Here is a 16,559-nt window from a genome sequence, read left to right on the forward strand (position 1 = left end):
AAGTTTCACAAGCCATTTTCTATAGCTTTTACTTGGTTTCATGCATTTTCTTGGTCAACAAGCAAGCATTTGGTTTAATAATGTATGCATGTCTTGATTCAATCAAACATTGTGAATTATAAACATTTTCATGAGATTGATGCAAGAATTACTTTATGCAACGAATGATGCATTATCTTGTGGTTATGGCAAAGCTTTGATGCAGTTGTTTGGTTGATGATAGGCAAGGAGAAGCAAAGGAGAAGAAGCTGGCATTAGTGGCCATGTTAGCCCACTAACGCCAGTGCTAACGCTGCCAAGAAAGAAGAGAAAGCTGGCGATAGTGGCCAAGTTAACTCACTAACACCAGCACCAACGTGACTCAAGATGAAAGGCAACATTAGTGGCCCAAGTTAGCTCACCAACGCTACTACACAAGGAGGAAGGTGCCAATGTTAGTGTGCTAACGCCACCAACGTTAGCACACTAACATCTTAGATCATTTCACGAGTTAGGGCTAGAAGATTTGGCTAATGTGTGTACGCACGGAGTAGTATGTATACGCACAAGAGAAAAATTGGCCAGTGTTCACATGCATGAAGCAGTGTGTGTACGCACAACAAGAAGAACGTTGATGGCCTCGTTAGTGTGTTAACGCCAGTAGCAATGCCAGAATGGGTTTAAAGTCAGCGTTGGTGGCACCGTTAGTACACTAACGGCAGTGTTAATGTCAGCGTAGAAGAAGACTTGTGGCATTAGCAAGGCTGTTAATGCCAGTACCAACGCCAGTTCCAAAGGCACTCATGCAAGTATGAGAGCATTAGTGAGTTAATGCCAGTGTTAACCTTGGAAAGTGCCATTCCTAACTTGCTTGAACTAAGGCCAAAAGCCCACATCCAAGTACTTGAGGACTCATATGAAGATTGTATATATAGGAAGAGTTTTGAACTTATAAAGGACGGACTTGAGAGACTCTCGCAGAGAGGATCCGAATTATGGTTTTCTTTCTGCACTTAGTTGTAGAAATGAATGAACGAAATTCTTCTTCTTCTCAATCCGCTTGTTGTAGCTAAGAGATAACTTCTGTGCTTAATAGATCTATTCACTGCCGGAAGGGGGTTTAGATCCATTTGAATTTCTATGTGAGTCTTGGAAGGGAAATCATAGAAATTAGTTTGAAGATTTTTCTCTCACAACTCTCTTGATAAATAAATTCCTGGTTTGAATTGAGATCCTGTGAACTTGTGTGGCTTATGGATAAGAGAATTGAACTTAACCTCTTCTCATGAACAATTAGATCAAGGAATTGGCAATTGGTTGTGTTAAGAGAAATTGGGTTGCCAAGGAATTGAAACTCAATTAATTACAATCCACCATAGATCTACTTCATATGATTGAGAATGAAACTGAGACCCATTTATTCATAAAGGATTATAATATCTTCAATCCGTAATGAATCTCACCCATTGTTGCTTTTCCTTTCAATTGCTTTAAGTTTCTTGTTAACTTTGATTCCCAGCACCCGAAGCCCATTTACATTTCATGCAATTTACCTTTCATTGCTATTTACATTCTTTCTTTTACTTTCTTGTCATTTAAGTTTCAGCTATTTACTTTCTTGTCATTTAAGTTTCTGCCATTTACATTTCACAATTTACTTTCAGCACTTTAATTTCTGGCAATTTACATTCTGTTAATTCAATTTCACCAAAATCATCAAATATTAGCTTGACGAAATAAATCACCTAACTAAAGTTGCTTAATCCGTCAATCCCTGTGGGATCGATGGTGCGGAATTTATAACCCACAAACTAACCGGCAAGTGCACCGGGTCGTACCAAGTAGTACCTCAAGTGAATGAGGGCGATCCCACGAGGATTGATGGACTAAGCAACAGTGGTTAAGTGATTTACTTAGTTAGCCAAACAGAAAAGAGTGTTGAGAGTTCAATAACATTAAACAGTAAATTCAGATATTAATAAAGCAAACAGTAATTTGATGTGAAATATATGAGTAAAACAGTTAAGGCTTCAGAGATATCTATCTTTCTGGATTGACTTTTCTAACTAACTATTTTAATCATGCAAGATTCAATTCATGGCAAACTATATGTGACTAAACCCTAATTCATTAGACCTTTTTAGTCTCCTCTAACCTTCATCCATCGCCAATTCCTTGGTCACTTGATTCCAATTAGATGGTTAAGTTCAATTCTAGTTTATATGGCACAGAAACCCAAATTACCCAAATATAAGAGAAATATATGTCACGTATACCATTAAGTCCAGATAATTAGAGATATAGGAGAAATTGTTTTCAAGTTATTGTTCAAACAAAGAGCTTTTCCAAGTTTTACAAGAACTCAATTAGAACAAGGGTCATACTTCCGTTCCACCCAAATTCATAAGATGAAGAACGAAAAACAATTCTTGAATTTGAAATAAATACATGAATTAAAATAGAAAAGTAATAGTATTAATCCATAGAATAAACAGAGCTCCTAACCTTAACAGTGGAGGTTTAGTTGCTCATGGTTCAGAGAGAAAACAAGGATTTTGAAAAACTGTAAATTGTGGAATGCGGTATAAGAGAAGGGAAGAGCCTGAAGGGCTGATTCTTTTTCCTTTTATATCTAATCCTAATTAATGTAAAATATATTTTCTAAAACTAAATAATATATTTTCCTATTTGTAATTAAAATAAAAGTTTTAATCAAAATATAAATCAAATCTTTGTTGCTAGCTTCTGGGCGTGGGGACCACTTTCAAAATCCTAGAGCTGGCGCCAAACTTGGAGAATCCCAAGTTTGGTGCCACCATACCAGCGTAAATGGGGGACTTGTAATGATCATGGTGCCAAACTTGGAGAATCCCAAGTTTGGCACCACCAAGGCCGTACAATCTGAGAGAGAAGTGTATACTATTATATATCGTTGGAAAGCTTTGGAAGTTAGCTTTCCAATTCCACTAGAATCACGTGAATTGGATCTCTGTAGCTCAAGGTATTTCTATTGGAGTGCAGAGAGGTTAGGGTTGACAGCATCATTCTCTTTCTTCTCTTCTTTTACAAAAACTCCATCAAATCCAACCGAATGCTACCTGAAATAAACAGAATTGCACACAACTCAAAGTAGCATCTATAGTGGCTAAAAGATATTTAAATCTTGATTAAACTCAAGAATTTGAATGCAAATTCACTAGGAAAAGATAGAGAAGATGCTCACGCATCACAACACCAAACTTGAATTGTTGCTTGTCCTCAAGCAACCAAATCTACTATAGGCTCAGGATGTGAATTTGCATGAGAAGTGAGTGTTCAATTAATGCTACTGTCTCTTCTTAAAGTGGGGTTTATACACTACAATCCTGAATAGTTTTGGCATCTCACTATCCTTTGAATCAGAGGAATGTCACTGTTATTTGGAATGAGAATCCGGATAATATTATGAATTCTCTGGCCTTTTAACCTTGGGTTAATCCTTGAACACAGCAAAATTTCTTTCATTCTCTTTTCTTTGGTACATTGCAACTTGAGCCTAGCCGTGACTTTAAATGCTTTGTCTCAAGCCTTACTTGACACAAAAACACCACAAGCACTTAACTGGGGAACTCTCTTTAGTTCTGACTTTTCTTTAAATTACTCCCAGACAGTGGTGCTCAAAACCTTTAGCACACTCTCTTAAATGCAATTGATCTCGACTCTTAGTGCTCTCTCTCAAGGGTTACTTGACACATTTACACCACAAGCATATGGCTAGGAAAACAACTCTTTGAGCTTTTAAACATATTTGACCTTCCAAGCCATTGATGCTCAGAGCCTTGGACCTTGCTTTTCTTTATTTTTTTTTTTTTTTGCTGTTTCTTTTGCTTCAAGGGTTAAGCTTTTGTTTAATTTAGAGAATTCATAATAGTTCTCTAAATTCTAATTCTTCATGCATCAACATCCTTTGATTCAAATTTAGATACGCACTGTTCATATCATGCATTCAAAATTACAGATAACACCACCACATTTAAGTAAATAAGACTACTCTTAAATAAAAACTCAATTTCTCATGCAATATATCACTTCTTTTCTTTTCTTTTTATTTTTCAAATTCAGTGGGCAACACATGAGATATCTTGTTCAAACTAAAATGAACAGAATTAAACTAGGACCTACCTAGGAATTGAAATTACTAGAGATCATACAGACATTCAATTAAAATAGCAGAAGATAGGAATATAACATAATAAGAACAGAAGGAAATATGAAGTGAGAAAGGAACTAAACCACCTCAGTTATCATGGTGGCCATCTCATTCCTCAGGTTGTGCTCCTTCGTGAAGATGATTCATCTCCCATAGTTGGGTTGCCTCCCAACAAGCGCTTCTTTAACGTCACTAGCTTGATGGTTGATTATTGCTTTTTCTTCTTCTTCTTCCAGTTAGTTAAGAGGAATGACTTTAGTGAACATGAGGAGAAAAATGATACCCACCAAAGAGTAACTCCCATACAACTTTTTGATTCATTAGGACCAAGGAAAGCATATTCAAGTGTTGGGGGAGAAGACTTCAATTCAAATGTGGGCAGTACATTCAGATTTTTCTTCTCAGGAGCTTGCATGCATAGAATTAAAGGGACTTGTACGGCTTTCTCCAAAATGATTATAATGTGCAAGCATGGAGTGTGCATGGCTTCCTCCTTTGTTTGTGTATCATCCTCCTTTATTTATGCATCTTCCTCTTTTGTTTTTGCATCTTCCTTTGCTTCCATGTGTGAGGGTGGAGAGTTCTCTAATTCACTGGAGTATGAACTCCTTTGATTGATTTTCTCACTTTCTTCTATATGATCTTGCATTGTATCTCTTGGGAAAGAATTTGCTTGATCCTCTTCCTGGGGCTTGATAATCGACTCCACATATTTCTTTATATTTTTTACACTCATCCTCATATCATGTATGCATTCTTTCATGAGAAGCTCAAGAGCTGATGGTTCTTGATATGAATAAGGAGATGTTGGCTCTTAGTCTGAATAAGAAGGAGATGATGGCTCTTGATAAGAGTAAAAAGGGGATGGTTCTTGGTATGAATAGGGAGATGGTGGCTCTTGATATGGGTAGAGAGATGATGGTTCTTGATATGGATAGAGAGGTGATGGTTTTTGGTATGAATATGGAGATGGTGGTTCTTGATAGATGGAACATGGAGCATTGAAGTTTCTTTGGTCTTGACTTTCCCAACCAAAATTTGGGTAGTTCTCCCATCCACAATAATATGAATCACTCCTTGGGTATGAGTAGTAACCCATGTGATCTCTCTCTATTTTTTTTCTTAGCACAAAACACCAAACAGAATTAAACGCACCATGTGGTAAACAGGCAAGCAAAGAAGAAAGAACATAAAGAAAAATAAAAACAATAAAAAAATAAAAATAAAATAAAATATAAAAGAAAACAAAAATAAAAGAAAAATAAAATAAAGAAAATAAAATGAATAATTAATAAAATAAAACAACTAATAAGCAAAAAGGAGTATAAAATTCAAACCCAATAAGTAAAATAACTAGGAAGAATAAAACAACTAAGGGGACACCAAACTTAATTTCAGAAATTAAGAGAAAAAAAATTAAATAAAATAATTTAAAATAATTTTTTTTTAAAAATTAAATAAGTTAAATGAAATTAAAGCAAAAACGCCTAATCTAAGAAATGAAACAACCAGTAGTTGTCAATCACAGTCAATCCCCGCCAACGGCGCCAAAAACTTGGTGCAAAATTTATAACCCACAAACTAATCGGCAAGTGCACCAGGTCGTACTAAGTAGTACCTCAAGTGATGAATGAGGGTCGATCCCACGAGGATTAATGGACTAAGCAACAGTGGTTAAGTGATTTACTTAGTTAGACAAACAGAAAAGAGTGTTAAGAATTCAATAGTATTAAACAGTAAATTCAGATATTAATAAAGCAAACAGTAATTTGATGTGAAATATATGAGTAAAATAGTTAACGCTTCAGAGATATTTAACTTCTGGATTGACTTTTCTTACTAACTATTTTAATCATGCAAGATTCAATTCATGGCAAACTATATGTGACTAAACCCTAATTCTTTAGACCTTTTTAGTCTCCTCTAACCTTCATCAACCGCCAATTCCTTCGTCACTTGATTCCAATTAGATGGTTAAGTTCAATTCTAGTTTATATGCCACAGAAACCCTAATTACCCAAATATAAGAGGATTATATGTCACGCATCCCGTTAAGTCCAGATAATTAGAGATTTAGGAGAAATTATTTTCAAGTTGTTGTTCAAACAAAGAGCTTTTCCAAGTTTTACAAGAGCTCAATTAGAACAAGGGTCATACTTCCGTTCCACTCAGATTCATAAGATGAAGAACGAAAACAATTCTTGAATTTGAAATCAATACATGAATTAAAATAGAAAATTAATAGTTTTAATCCATAGAATAAACAGAGCTCCTAACCTTAACAATGGAGGTTTAGTTGCTCAAGGTTAAGAGAGAAACCAAGAATTCTGAAAAACTGCAAATTGCGGAATGCGGTATAAGAGAAGGGAAGAGCCCGAAGGGCTGATTCTATTCCCTTTTATATCTAATCCTAATTAATGTAAAATATATTTTCTAAAACTAAATGATATCTTTTCCTATTTGTAATTAAAATAAAAGTTTTAATCAAAATGTAAATCAACTCTTTGTTGTTGGCTTCTGGGCATGGGGACCACTTTCAAAATCCTAGAGCTGGCGCCAAACTTGGAAAATCCTAAGTTTGGCACCACCCTTCTCGTGCAAAAATGTGGTTTTATCTTGATCTTGGCACCAAACTTGGAGAATCCCAAGTTTGGCGCCACCATACCAGCGTAAATGAGGGGCTTGTAATGATCATGGCGGCAAACTTGGAGAATCCCAAGTTTGGCACCACCAAGGCCGTACAATCTTGGAGAGAAGTGTATATTATTATATATCGTTGGAAATCTATGAAAGTTAGCTTTCCAATGCCATTAAAATCACGTGAATTGGACCTCTGTAGCTGAAGTTATTCTTATTGGAGTGGAGGGAGTTCAGGGTTGACATCATCATTCACTTTCTTCTCTTCTTTTATGAAAACTCCATAAAATCCAACCGAATACTACCTGAAATAAACGAATTGCACACAACTCAAAGTAGCATCCATAGTGGCTAAAAGATATTTAAATCTTGATTAAACTCAAGAATTTGAGTGCAAATTCACTAGGAAAAGATAGAGAAGATGCTAACACATCCATCGACCTCACTCAATAATGAGTTATTACTTGGCGATTCGGTACACTTGCAGAAGGAATTTGTGTTGTGCAAATTTCCAACTCATCACTGCAGTCCTCCAATACTCCGATGCACACATAAACAATATAGATAAAACTTACAGAAGTAAGATACAGATACAACAGGTGGCAAAAATAGCAGGTAAGCATAATAATCACATAGGCAAGCCTAATTAATGTACAATCAAATAAAATACACATATGTATATGATGTATGCCTACCCTATGGCTGATTATAGCATCTGTCGGTTATATAGGCAACCCCAACAGGTCCTGGTAGCTAACCGTGGATAGAAACACCCTTCGTGGAGCAAGCAGGGTTGAGCCACAACCTCCCTTGCTACTACCCGCTCAACCCAGAGCAAGTGGAATAACCACTACTGCTGCTACTACTGATGAGCGGATAATTTATACGCTTTTTGGCATTATTTTTACATAGTTTTTAGTATGATTTAGTTAGTTTTTAGTATATTTTTATTAGTTTTTAAATAAAAATCATATTTCTGGACTTTACTATGAGTTTGTGTGTTTTTCCGTGATTTAAGGTATTTTCTGGCTGAAATTGAGGGACTTGAGCAAAAATCAGATTCAGAGGTTGAAGAAGGACTGCAGATGCTGTTGGATTCTGACCTTCCTGCACTCAAAGTGGATTTTCTAGAGCTACAGAAGTCCAAATGGCGCGCTCTTAATTGCGTTGGAAAGTAGACATCCAGGGCTTTTCAGAAATATATAATAGTCCATACTTTGCTCAAGTTTAGATGATGCAAACTGGCGTTCAACGCCACTTCTCTGCCCTATTCTGGAGTTAAACGCCAGAAACAGGTTGCAAAGCAGAGTTAAACGCCAGAAACAAGTTACAAACTAGCGTTCAACTCCAAGGAAGACCTCTACACGTGAAAGCTTCAGTGATCAGCCCAAGCACACACCAAGTGGGCCCGGAAGTGGATTTCTGCATCATTTACTTATTTCTGTAACCCTAGTAACTAGTTTAGCATAAATAGAACTCTTTACTATTGTACTAAGGGTCTTTTTCCCTATTTCATATGCCATTTGGGGAGGCTGGCCATTCGGCCATTTCTGGACCATTATCACTTATGTATTTTCAACGGTAGAGTTTCTACACACCATAGATTAAGGTATGGGCTCTGCTGTTCCTCATGAATTAATGCAAAGTACTATTGTTTTCCTATTCAGTTCAAGCCTATTTCTTCTCTAAGATATTCATTCGCACACAAGAACATGATGAATGTGATGATTATGTGACGCTCATCATCATTCTCACTTATGAACGCGTGCCTGACAAACACTTCCGTTCTACATGCAAGCAAGCTTGAATGCATATCTCTTAGCCTTCTGATCTACGATCAGAGTCTTCGTGGTATAGGCTAGCATTATTGGCGGCCATTCTTGAGATCCGGAAACTCTAAACCTTGTCTGTGGTATTCCGAGTAGGATCTGGGAAGGGATGGCTGTGACGAGCTTCAAACTCGCGAGTGCTGGGCGTAGTGACAGACGCAAAAGGATTACTGAATCCTATTCCAACAGGATCGAGAACCGACAGATGATTAGCCGTGCGGTGACAGTGCATTTTGGACCATTTTCACTGAGAGGATGGGATGTAGCCATTGACAACGGTGATGCCCAACATACAGCTTGCCATGGAAAGGAGTATGAAGGATTGGATGAAAGCAGTAGGAAAGCGGAGATTCAAAAGGAACTAAGCACCTCCATACGCTTATCTGAAATTCTCACCAATAAATTACATAAGTATTTCTATCTTTATTTTACGTTTTATTTATCTTTTAATTATTAAAACTCTATAACCATTTGAATCCTCCTGATTGAGATTTACAAGGTGACCATAGGTTGCTTCAAACCAACAATCTCCGTGGGATCGACCCTTACTCACGTAAGGTTTATTACTTGGACGACCCAGTGCACTTGCTGGTTAGTTGTGCGAAGTGGTGACAAAGAATTAAGATTATGAACGTGCGTATAAAGTTTTTGCGCCATTACCAAGGAATGAACGATCACAATTTTGCATACCAACTACCCAGGTGGGTATATATAAGCTCAACCTGGAGCAAGCGGGATGAACCACAATTCTTGCTATTGTCCAGGTATCACAAACATACATTCATTCAATCCAAATAAACTAATAGAAAACTTCCCAAAAATTCTCGTAAAATTTTGGCAGTAACTTTCCTAAAATTCGGACTTTGCCACCATTCTCGGGTGCCATCTAAATCACTCAATCATCCACAAATACATACATATATATATTCAACAAATCTCCACAACCTATCCTCATCATTATTTACTATCAATATTGTTTATCACATTCATTATTCATTTCAAAGCTCATCATTATAATTCAATATCATTCATTAATCATCAATTATTCTCATCATCATTATTCACAATCATTAATAATCAATCATCATGCATTTTAACTACCTACTCAATAATTTCCAACAACGAGTCACTAAACCTCAACCTTCCATATCATACAACTTATCGTATGGTCATCTAGCCTTTGTTTTCATGAAACATTATATATTATCTATGAAAACCCAAAATCATATCTTGGCCGATTCCTCTCTAAGCTCAGCACACCTCAAAAATCTCTCCTTTCATAAGCTCGAAGCTTTCAAACGTCTCAAGCTTAATCACCCAGATTTCGTTTTAAACCGCCAAATTGAACTTCAAATCGACAACACAATCTAATTCACACAATATCACTATAATTATCATAGGGTTCTCTAATTCAATATTTTATAAGGGTTCAACAGTTCCTTACCTTACCCACAGATCTATTGGATAAAATCCAGTGATTCTCTGCTGCTAGAGTTCACCTAAACAATAAAAAATATTCAATTTTCTAATACCCAAACCCTAAAATCATGAAATTGAGGAGAGGGATATCTGAGAGAGAAATGATAATATCTTACCACTTTGTTTGGATAGAATTAAAGAGAATTCTGAGATGAACAAGTGGCCGTTAACGGCTCGTCAATCGGTGCTCCGAATTGAAAGTTATGGACGATTGAAATTTCGGTAGCGACGGTTTGGGATTTTGGTGTCTTTCTTTACTGAAGAAAGTGAATCCCCTTTCCTTGAGGGATAAGTGGTTGAAGCCATTTCTAAGAGTGTGAATGAGTTGGACCTTGCCCCCGGTTTGGATCTGGTCCAACCGGTTTGGCCCGTTCGGCCTAATCTTGGGCCAAATTTTTTAAAATTAGTGTTAAAATTTATATTTTAATTATTTATACCTTATTAAACTATAAAATTTAATTTTCTAATTCTTTAAATAATAATTAATTATTGGTTAATTATTTACTAATTACTCAGAGTTTACATCCTACCCCCAACAAAAATTTTTGCTCTCGAAAATTCGCTCTGAAATCTTCATATACGCTCCCTCAGATTCAACCGACCTCTTACCATTCATTTTGCTATTTTCCAATATCAATTTAACACCCTATTCCCAATTCAAGCCTAAGCCATACCCATTTGTTTCACTCTTAGCTTCGTCTATCTCTTTCACAATGACTACAAACTTCCTTACCCTTCAAGAGTTCTTAAACATCAATTCCTTCTCGACTATGTCAAACACCAACCAATTCCTCAATCTCTTAATCTGGGTCAATCCATTATAGCCTAATCTATGCACTCACACTTTTCATTCCTCGATCCTACGTCAGTCCTCAAAACCATCCCATATCCTAAGTCTCCTTTCTCTCGTCACTACTACCCTAGAGCCATCAAAATCACCATGCTTCCGCAGCCCCACTTTGATTATAAACCATTATGATCTCAAATATTCTCTCTCTTTCATTAAAACATCTCCTTGAATCTTTTTACCTTTCTAACTAAAAGCCATTGACCTTTACTCTAGCTGCACGAATTTAAATTTCATTAGTTATCTCTACCACCAAGTCCATTATCGCCTCTATCACAGTTCCAAGTTTATTTACTCCATTCCTTCAGTAGAAGCTTGCATAGCAGTAGCCATAGAATCAACCGTATTACCTCACTCGCATTCATGAGATGCCATTTGGGTCTTGTCCACACTGAACAATTGATATTAAGGTGACCAGTCTTAATATCTCAAGTCTAGTACTTCAATAATCCAAAAGTATGCTCATGAACATCTATGCTATATATGTCAAGCAGACATCCTAAATAGCATATACATACATCCATAGTATGCTCAGAAGCATAGTCAGTCCGTCCCTCAGGCTCTACAGGAACGAACTACTCTGATACCATAATGTAACACCCTACCACACAGAGCCTTACGCTTAACTCATAAAGTAGAGGTGACGAGGTATTACGACCTCTAAAATTAAAATATGTACATAAATATAGTTGAAAGAATTTATAATTAGGAGCCTTGAAGAAAAAGCTAAGCAAAAATGAAAACAGAAATTCGTGTTACACTCGTAGTGTTAATTGTAAAATGGATAGGAAAGAGCAAAAGAAGACCAAAAATATAATATAAAGAATGGAGTTCCAAAATACAGATATCAAGCTCCAAACTTGAACTGCGAAGCTAAGGCCGGCTAGAGTATATATATATATGTACAACCCAAATAAAACTCAAACTATAGAGTAAACACATATTTCTCCAAGTCAACCTCTATAAAAGACAAACATAAAATATATACAAAGAGAACCTATATACAAATACAGCATCCCAAAATAACCAAACATTGCTTGCACAGGAAACTTCAGATACTCAGCGAGGTGCCTCTCGACCTGCATCTGAAAATAACAACATATGTATGGAATGAGAACCGGAGGTTTTTAGCATGGTAGTGTTTCCCACATATATAATATATAAGGTCCCGGCAAAGCCAGAGGCATTCCTAGAACTTCGACACTCAAATTTAAATCTTAAAGTTTATAAATTGAAAGCCATAAATAGGGTAAGTTATCTAAGATTCTTATTTCTAATTCCTTTCTAACTTAAGCCCTAATTTCTGCCTTCCTCCAGTCCTCCAATACTCCAGTGCACAGACAAACAATACAAATAAAGCAAACACAAGTAGGATACAGATACAACATGTAGCAAATATAGCAGATAAGCATAATAATCACATAGGCAAGCCCAACTAATGCACAATCAAGCAAAACACACATATGCATATAATGTATGCCAGCCCTATGGTTGATGATATCTTCTGTCGGTTATATAGCCAACTCCGACATGTCTTGGTAGCTAACTATGGACAGAAACACCCTTCGCTGAGCAAGTGGGGCTGACCCACAACCCCCTTGCTACTACCTGCTCAACCTGAAGCTAGTGGAATAACCACTACTACTGGTACTACCCAAGTGGGTGTTTATAAGCTCAACCTGGAGCAAGCAGGATGAACCACAATCCTTGCTACTGTCCAGGTATCTCAAACATTGACCCAGAGCAAGCGGGATGAACCATAATCTTTGCTACTGCCCAGGTATCACAAACATATATTCATTCAATCTTAATTAGATAAACATTTTTCCATCCAAATTAACTAATACAAAACTTTCCTAAAATTCAAACTTTTCCACCCTTCTCGGGTCCCATCCAAATCACTCAATCATCCACAAATACATACATATATATTCAACAAATCTCCACAACCTATCCTTAACATCATTTACTATCAATATTATTTATCACATTCATTATTCATTTCAAAACTCATCATTATAATTCAATATCATTCATTAATCATCAATCATTATCATCATCATTATTCACAATCATTAATAATCAATATCACAATCATTATTCACGAAACAGTATATATTATCTTTGAGAAAACAAAACAATACCTTGGCCGATTCCACCATAAGCTCAGAACACCTCAAAAACCTCCTCCTTCACAAGTTCCAAGATTTCAAATGTTAATTTCTCAAGCTTAATCACCTAGATTTCGTTCCAAACAGCCAAATTGTACTCCAAATCGAAAAGAACACAATTTAGTTCACATAGTATCACTATAATCATCATAGGATTCACAAATTCAATATTTCACAAGGGTTTAATAGTTCCTTACTTTACCCACAGATCTATTGGACAAAACCCAGTGATTCTCTACTGCTAGAGTTCACCTAAACCATCAAAAATATTCAATTCCTCCATACCCAAACCCTAAAATCACAAAAATTGAGGAGAGGGAGAAATGGGAAAGAAATGCTAATTTCTTACCACTTTGTTCAAAAAGAAATAAAGAGAATTCTGAGACGAACACGTGGCCATTGACGGCTCATCAATCGAAGCTCTGGACTGAAAGTTATGGACAATTGAAATTTTGGTCGCGAAGGTTAGGGATTTTGGCGTCGTTCTTCACTCAAGAACGTCAATCCCCTTTCCTTGAGGGAGAACTGGCTGAAGGCACTTATAAGAGTGTGAATGGGTTGGGCTTTGGGCCTGGTTTGGGTCTAGTCCAACCGGTTCGGTCCGTTCGGTCCAATCTTGGGCCAAATTTTTTAAAATTAGTGTTAAAATTCATATTTTAATTATTTTTATCTCATTAAACTATAAAATTTAATTTTATAATTCTTTAAATAATAATTATTTTATTAGTTAATTATTTACTAATTACTCGGGCTTTACACGTACGCGCAACTTCCGGTTCATGTGTACGTGCAGACCATGCGTAAGCGCAAACCCCAAAATTTCCAATCCCCAGCTTTCGCAAGCGTTACTTTTAGGGGGCGCCTTCTACACTTGGCACTGGCAATGCCAACTAAAGCACTCCCTTTATTACCCATCCAACGTTAGGGTGATTTCTCCATCTAGGTTTGTAAGTTTTAGAGAATGGATCATTGTGAGGTGGCCTAGAAAAGTTCCCTATGTAATTCACTTGTTTAATAGGGGATTGGCTAAACTCACAACCTTTACCTTGAGGGACTCCTTCACCAATTTCATAGGGGATATGGTGCACGAAATTGTGATTCACACTTTTCACAACTCCGCACAACTAACCAGCAAGTGCACTGGGTCGTCCAAGTAATACCTTACGTGAGTAAGGGTCGATCCCACGGAGATTGTTGGCTTGAAGCAATCTATGGTTATCTTGTAAATCTTAGTCAGGAGATTAATTATGATTCTCAGTTCAAATTGCAAAAAATAAAAGAGCATGAAATAAATACTTGTTATGCAGTAATTGAGAATATGTTGGAGTTTTGGAGATGCTTTGTCTTCTGAATCTCTGCTTTCCCCCTGTCTTCTTCTTCACGCACGCAAGGTTCCTCCTATGGCAAGCTGTGTATTGGTGGGTCACCGTTGTCAATGGCTACCATCCGTCCTCTCAGTGAAAATGGTCCAGGTGCGCTGTCACCGCACGGCTAATCATCTGTTGGTTCTCACTCATGCTGGAATAGGATCCATTGATCCTTTTGCGTTTGTCACTACGCCCAACCCTTGTGAGTTTGAAGCTCATCACAGTCATTCAATCCCTGAATCCTACTCAGAATACCACAGACAAGGTTTAGACTTTCCGGATTCTCACGAATGCTGCCAATGATTTCTAGCTTATACCATGAAGATTCTGATTAAGGAACCCAAGAGATACTTATTCAATCGAAGGTAGAACGGAAGTGGTTGTCAGACACGCATTCATAGATTGAGAATGGTGATGAGTGTCACGGATCATCACATTCCTCATATTGAAGTGCGAATGAACATCTTAGATAGAAACAAGCGTGTTTGAATAGAAAACAGAAATGATTGCATTAATTCATCGAGACACAGCAGAGCTCCTCACCCCTGACAATGGAGTTTAGAGACTCATGCCGTAGAGATACAATGCCAAAAATGTAAAAAAAAATGTCATGAAGTGCAAAATAAATCTCTAAAAGTTGTTTAAATACTAAACTAGTAACCTAGGTTTACAGAAAATGAATAAGCTATGATAGATAGTGCAAAAATCCACTTCTGGGGCCTACTTGGTGTGTGCTGGGACTGAGACTTGAGCTTTACACGTGCCTAGGCTGTTTTTGGAGTTAAACACTAGGTTGTAACCTGTTTTGGGCGTTTAACTCCAACTTGTAACCTATTTCTGGCATTTAACGCCAGAATGCAACATGGAACTGGCATTGAATGCCAGTTTACATCATTTATCCTTGAGTAAAGTATAGACTATTATATATTTCTGAAAATCCCTAGATGTCTACTTTACAACGCAATTGAGAGCGTGCCATTTGGACTTCTGTAGCTCCAAAAAATCCATTCCGAGTGAAGGGAGGTCAGAATCCAACAGCATCAGCAGTCCTTTTTCAGCCTGAATTAGATTTTTGCTCAGCTCCCTCAATTTCAGCCAGAAAATACCTAAAATTACAGAAAAACACATAAACTCATAGTAAAGTCCAGAAATATGAATTTTTCCTAGAAACTAATAAAAATATACTAAAAACTAACTAAAACATACTAAAAACTATATGAAATTACCCTCAAAAAGCATATAAAATATCCGCTCATCACAACACCAAACTTAAACTGTTGCTTATCCCGAAGCAACTAGACAAATAAAATAGGATGAAAAGAAATAAAGAAGCAATAATATCTCAGAGTTCTAAGTGAAGCTCAGATTCTAATCAGATGAGCGGGACTAGTAGCTTTTTGCTTCCAAACAGTTTTGGCATCTCACTTTATCCTTTGAAATTCTGAATGATTGGCATCCATAGGAAATCAGAATTCAGATAGTATTATTTATTCTCCTAGTTTAGTATGTTGATTCTTGAACACAGCTACTTTATGAGTCTTGGCCGTGGCCCTAAGCACCTTGTTTTCCAGTATTACCACCAGATACATAAATGCCACAGACACATAGTTGGGTGAACCTTTTCAGATTGTGACTCAGCTTTGCTAAAGTCTCCAATTAGAGGTGTCCAGAGTTTTTAAGCACACTCTGTTTTTGCTTTGGATCTTGACTCTAACCGTTCAGTCTCAAGTTTTCACTTGACACCTTCACGCCACAAGCACATGGTTAGGGACAGCTTGGTTTAGCCGCTTAGGCCAGGATTTTATTCTTTTTGGCCCTCCTATCCACTGATGCTCAAAGCCTTGGATCCTTTTTACCCTTGCCTTTTGGTTTTAAGGGCTATTGGCTTTTTCTACTGCTCCTTCTCCCTTCTCTCTCTCTCTTTTTTTGCTGCTTTTTCTTGCTTCAAGATTTCATGATTTTTCAGATCACCAATAACATTTCCCTTGCTCATCATTCTTTTAGGAGCCAACAATTTTAACATTCATAAAATTCAATATCAAAAACATGCACTGTTCATGC

Source organism: Arachis hypogaea, chromosome 18 (genome assembly GCF_003086295.3).
Source record: "Arachis hypogaea cultivar Tifrunner chromosome 18, arahy.Tifrunner.gnm2.J5K5, whole genome shotgun sequence".
Taxonomy (NCBI): domain Eukaryota; kingdom Viridiplantae; phylum Streptophyta; class Magnoliopsida; order Fabales; family Fabaceae; genus Arachis; species Arachis hypogaea.